Source organism: Pundamilia nyererei, unplaced genomic scaffold (genome assembly GCF_000239375.1).
Source record: "Pundamilia nyererei isolate P.nyererei 1_Seehausen unplaced genomic scaffold, PunNye1.0 scaffold00129, whole genome shotgun sequence".
Lineage (NCBI taxonomy): Eukaryota > Metazoa > Chordata > Actinopteri > Cichliformes > Cichlidae > Pundamilia > Pundamilia nyererei.
Window position 1 is genome coordinate 846,430 of NW_005187530.1, and position 6,715 is coordinate 853,144.

Sequence of the window (6,715 nt, forward strand, 5' to 3'; positions counted from 1 at the left end):
GAGCAGATCCGCAGTACTGGCAGTCACACAGCCGTCACTGAACTGCTGCCAATAATGGGTTTGAGAGGTGCTGGAGGAGGGGGTAGAGAGCATGTGTGTGTTTGCATGTGCATTTGCTCGCACACAAACATGCCCATCTGCAAGTTGCCATCTATTTTGTATGGCATGTGTGCATGCATGTATGTTAATGTGACACCTCTATGACAGAAAAGCTGATTGAGAGTGTGAAGGTGAAGCCAATCTGCCCGCAGTAGCATCGGAGTTGCAGTTGGAGTGCTGCTGAGTTACAATCTGATAGAAAAAAAATGCCTGTAGATAAACTGGCCTACCGTCACCTTCCTCTGCAAAGCTACTGTGTCCAATGGAATAATAACCTTTTAAGTCCCATCCAAACTCATCCCCCCATACTCTGCTGTTTTTGTATCTGCCACACCAGTCAAAGCCCAGGGATGAAACAGTATCTGACTATCAAACAGCCAGTTTATCCAATTCCATCCGGTCTTATCCTATTAAAAGTCCCCTAATTTTTTGTTCCATAGTTTCGATTTGAATAGTTCTTGTAAAAACAGTAAATTGAATGCAGCAGTGTACCTTTGATATGAGGAAAATCAAAGGCAATCCCATTGACGATGAACTAAAAGGTAACAAAAGATTAGACACAACCATGGACTATCTATATAAGATGCTAAGTCACTAATCCAATGTTTAGTGAAATTCCATTTCTAAGTCTGGAGTTGGCATCTTGGAGTTCTGAAACGGGATTTTACAAGTGAGGGTTTGAACTGACTGGTAAACCGATATACACATATGACTTGTCAATCCCATTGCTTTACTGTGTATTTTACTCCAATTAAGCCTGAAGTTTACAAAATGACCATTGTGTTACTAGAACTATGAGCCTTCCCTCCCTGGCCATGATAAAGAAAGACTGTTTAAGGCACTTTTTCAGTGGCTTTGGACCCATGGGCTTTGTGTATCTTTTAAAGTCTATGGGCTTGGCGTTTGATAATAACATCACAATGACGCACAGATGTTACTGTAAGTTGGCATGGGTGTCTAAAGAGCTCCCTGAATCGGAGCATGGCACTGTTGCAACAACTCTGCTTATGAAATTACTTTCCTCCTTGATGTTCCATAAGGGGTATTATTGCAAAGTGGAGGCGTTTAACACCACGGCAATTCCGATATTGACAGATTGTCAGACCATGTAATGTTATAGAGCTGGGTTCACGTGTTCTGAGACTCATACTGCGTAAAAGTCGCCAAAGCTCTGCTGACTCAATAACTGCAAAGTTCCAAACCTCCTCCTCTTTGTGCCCACAGCTCCATGGCATCGGTTTCCATGGCCAATCAGCTCCTATAGGCGTCATGTGTAGGTGGCCCATCACCTTTGCCAATATAGTCGATGTGCTGATGAAGTAATATATAGACAGTAGTCAAATTGGGCACAGATTTTTTTTCATATAATCTTGAGCAATTACGTAGATTAGCCATATCATATAATATAAGATCATGATACAGTATATTTTACATGTAAAATCATTGTTCTTTAAGAAATTAGTGCAATTTTTCGCCCAAGATAGCAGTGAAGAACAAGAATAAAGGCTTGTTAGAGGTTGTCACTACCCACTTATCAACACAAAAACACCCCAAAGTGGCTGCTGCATATCTTACCATCATCTATAGTAACCCATTACCATATTTTCAACTGTATACCAGAGCACAGATCATACTATACACCGTCTTGTCCTTTATCTGCTATGTTATTCATGCTTAGCCTTACAATGCTATTGTAGTCAGCAGTATCCTTTATCTCATCCAAGTCTTTCACGCCCTACTTGCTTATTATATCCTACACTAGTCTGTTCCCTGGCCTGGCAAGAGCACTGGCACGTCTGATCAACTAAACAGATCCCCCAGCAGGCCTCGCTCTTCCCTGTGGAGAGCCCGGGATTGGGAGGAATGTTAACATTGCATTACAGTATGTCGCCACGTACACAACGTCCTCAATGAACGACACGGCTTTATCTGTCTCTCCCGGGATCTGGGCCGTGCCTCCTTCTCCTCTCTGCCGCTCTATTCATATGATATTCTCACTGTCCCTTCCTCCCACCTCCCCCTTTCTTTCTCTGCACACATGTGCGATAGACAGAATATCAGGATTACAGTATGAGCTGACATGGTGACACGGTGTTAATCGTCAGAGTCGTGTTTGTTTCCGCCCAGAAACTGTCACCCTCTAATAACGAACCCCCCAAACCAAACACAATTGGCGCCGGAATGGCAGGAGTGGCACAATAGGCACAAAACCCAGCAATCTTGTCAACATATACAAATGGAAGGCAAGGAAGGAAGCCGCACGCGTCCCCTTTTCTCTTGTTGTCATAGAACACACATGCGAACCTTTCATGTCTTCTTCCTGCGTCGTGTCAGCAGAGGTCTGCAATTAATTTGTGTAATTGCCTCTCACACACACACTCACACACACCCTCATATCCATCCTAACTCCACCTCCAAGCCATTCTTTCAACCTCCAAGCAAAGTCCTCTTGTTTTCATGCCACTAAAGACACACACATTCACAAAAACCGAACATGTTTTGTTCAGGACTCTGATCGGGCGCCGACATCAACAGAAACACAGAATTTATGATATCTCAGTGGTCAGTGTTGTGTTTTTTGTTTTTTTTCTTCTTAAGGTTGTCCACTGGGTTATGAAGAATTTAAAGGCTTACATACCCTGCACCATGGAAGATGAATTGACTTATTTCTTGTGTGATATTTGAAAATCTTACTAAACCATTTTTTTTAAGAAAACTACATCACAGCAGAAAAAGTACCAGGGAGCTATAATCTGTATAGAACATTGATAAAGTTTCTTTGCAAAAGTCAATTGTTTTCAACTTTTGTAATTTCGAGCATTTGAAAAAGTCTCGCTGTTATGCTGAACTGTGCTCAGCCGGTGAACTTTTGTTTTCTGTTGGGCCATGAGGTTTCAACTATACACTCAAAGACAGAGATGCTAAAGATTCCCCCTCCACACATGCTAGCATTGCACATTTGCTTTTATATTATTTAAATAACTGAAGGTAATATAATCTTCTACTTCTACTGGCTTTGTATCAAAAAATGAAATTCCAGTATTGGTAAAACAATATATCGCTTCAGTGTTTGTGTGTTTGTGTGCGCGCCTGTATTTGTGCTTTAATAGCAGCGCTCCCGTGCTGCCACGGGGAAAGTACGTGTAGAGCGGCAGCTGCAAAAAAGGGCCCTCCCAAACCTAGGCTGACGTGAAGTGACAGCTCTGTATATCTCTCACTGCCACTGACAGCTGACAGATGGATAGCACTCATACACCGCAGGAAAAAAAAGACAGGGAGAGAGCGCGGGGGAGTGCGAGGAGTGGAGGGATGGAGAGAGAGAAAGAAAGAGAGAGGGAGAGAAAGAGAAAGCCCCCAGGATGATTCGCCAGCATTGCTCTCTGTTCAGAGGGACCGGCGTTTGATTGAGTGCTACAGAGAATAATAAACCCTCCACTACCCGGTGCAGTGCCAGGCTTTCTCTCCCTCCTTATCTCCCACTTTCCCCTCCCTTTCTCTCTAACCCCTCTCCTCCCTTAATTCTCTCCTTCTCTCTCCAACCCTTTTATTGTCGCCCCTCCTTTGGAGCTCTGCTCTTGCTCCTTTATGCTATGCCTCCTATTCCCCAGGCCCATCTTCCACACCTCGTGGTCTATCTTTATGTTTTTCTCTCCCTCTGCTCTCCCTTTCAGTCATCTGCTATCTGCCTCTATCTGCTTTCCCGGTGTATTTGTCTCTCTGTATCTGAGGTGTGAGAGACAGGGGTAAGAGGTCTCTGTCAAACAAACCAACAGTACTCACTCACAGCTATTCCCCTGTGTATCTGACAGTGTATCTGGATCTGTGCTGTGCTCTCTGCTTCCACCACTAAAGATACAGCGAGCATACATGCACACGCACTCACAAACACGCGGCAGCTTTCACCACAGCAGGGAACATGTGATCGGCAAAGCGAGCAAAAGTATTATGTTAAAAGCAAGTAAACATTCATTTTGCTTGGCTATATGAGGATGAATAAACCCTTATGCAATTGAATTACCTAATCTGAACAACATAACTTTGTTCTTGACCATGAATGTATGTAACACTAGAACTAACATTGGGAAAGAGTAACCAACGTCAAAGTGCCAAAATTCAAAACATTCTCAAAATACAAAGATTTCTAGAAAGTTGTTTTATGATGCAACAGGTAACTTTTGTTTTCTCAAGGCAAGCTTCTTTACAGTTGGTTAAACAATGACACGTGCACACGAAGTGCAGACTTTTACAAAAGGCTTCTACAAAAACTTTGCATTAACTCTTCAGCAATTATAACCATGTTTTACACACAGTCCCCCATTTTCACAGGCCCCAAATTAACTGGATAAGTGACTGACAAGCAGGTTCATGGCCAGACCTGTTCCTTTGTTTTTTCTTGATGAATTAAGTAGACATAATGCTTGGATTTGATTCAAGATGTTGAATTTGTTTTTGAATCATAATTGTAAAAACAGAGTCCAATCTGAAAACATCTACAAGGGAAAATCTTTGGACAGATGAAACCAAGACTTACTTGCATCAGAATGATGGGAAGATAAAAGTATGGACAAGGAAAGAAACATGAAAGCTGTAACCACGAAGGGGCGGTTCAGGGTCACCTGATCCTATAAGCTTTGTCAAAAAAGAAAGTTTTTAGCCTCATTTTAAAAGAAGGAAGAGTGTCTGTCTCCCAAATCCAAACTGGGAGCTGGTTCCACAGAAGAAGGGCCTGAAAGCTTTGGCTCCCATTCTACTTTTAAAGACCAAAGGAAGAGTAAAGTGCTCTACCACAGTGATACGGTACTATGAGGTCTTTAAGATACGGTGAGGCCTGATTAGTCAAGACCTTTTGTGTGCAGAGAAGGATTTTAAATTCAGTTCTGGATTTAGCAGGTAACCGGTGAAGAGCTTCTCGGGGTACACTTAGAACTGTGCAATCATACTGAATTACTATAAACCAGCCTAGAAGTAATAAATGCATGACGAGGTATTTCAGCATAAATGCAAAAGATATTTTAAAGAAGTGCAGTTTGCAGTTTTCCTCCTGTTGCATGTCTTAAATGACAATAATGATGTACACAGTGTGTGTTATCAGTACACTATAATGATTTAATACTGACACATAAAGTCAATTTCAACAGCAAGCGCATTATTGAAGAGTACACAGTGCAAATTAAAGTATGAAAGGATGATGCAGTTCACTTATCCAGCAACAATGAAGAAATTATTTAGTGTGTACAAGTCTCTGAATGTGTCTACTTGCTAATGAGGGCACACGATCACACTTGAATGAACTTGAATTACTAAACTTATGTGAGATTATACTAACTTACATTAATAATTGGAAGGTCTAATGAGCCAGTAGTCTAGACCTGAAACTCTAGTCATAATTTGGAACAGTAAAACTTGAACAGCAAAGTCCTGCTAAGAAAAATCTAACTTTTTTGTGGTATTCAAACAATGCGTTCTTATGTGGCTCACAATAGCCTTACATCTATGGATGAAGGTCTGGCACAAATCAGCTGCTCTTTGCAAGCCCCCCCTGAATGCCTGCCCTGTCGTCCTCTTCTGTGCTGCTTTTATTTGGGAGTGTGAAGGAGAGGATTAGCAGTGGCTTGTGGAAAGGAAAAAGGATGCGATGGAGGGAGGAAGAGATAGAAGGGTAGAGGGTCACGCTGAAGAATTAAAGGTGTGTATTCTATTTGCTTTTTTGCTGTTGTCTCCGCTCCAGAGACATAAAATGGACACTGCTGTCTGTCGGTGCCCATCTGAATGTCGCTGTTCATCTGCCCTCTGCCTCGTTCTCGCTGCACACACGCAGATGCACACACACACACGTACGTATGTTCAGTTCCGCTCTATTTTCCATCTCCTCCATGAGGGTTAATCTGTGGATGTGTTCCAGTGCCCTCCTTCTCTTTTTCTCCATCTCTTCACCCCCACCTCCTCCTTTTCTTTTCCCCTCTCATCCCTCCATCCCCTGGGTCTGTAGACGGCCTGTTTCCCCTGCATCCCAACATTGAAGGGAGAAGCTAAGAGGCTGTCTGGCTGCTTGGTTGGCTGGCTGGCATGGAATTGAAAGATGTTTACTAAATAGCCCCCATGTCCCTGCGCCTGGCATTTAGTAGTCAAGACTCTGCTTGCCTGTTACAGAAAAATATGAAGAGAAAATGACTCACAGTTCACCCCCAGTGACACGCAGCTTGCTTTCTGCACCTTATGTAGTGTTCACAGTTTTCATTTTTAATTGTATTTTCTGCTTTTGTGTTTACGTTTTAATAAGTCCTATTAATTAGCGCTCAGTCTCAAAAGCATGTTTTCGTACTCGTGTTTTTTTAATCTTGGGAACTACTCGAGCATCATTTTCACTTCCTGCGACACCAAATCACACCAATGCAACTCTGAGAAAAAAAAAACAGCACCTCCTAGTTGCTAAGGAAGTGCAGTGTGCACCGCCGGTATCAGACTTAGGATTTCTGAAGGATGTGATCTTAGCGAATGCAATATTAATAACTTTTAGAGGGACCAATTTTTGCAGCAAGTGGGGCACACAAGCTTTCATTTAATATGTGTGTGTGTGTGTGTGTGTGTGTGTGTGTGTGTGTGTGTGTGTGTGTGT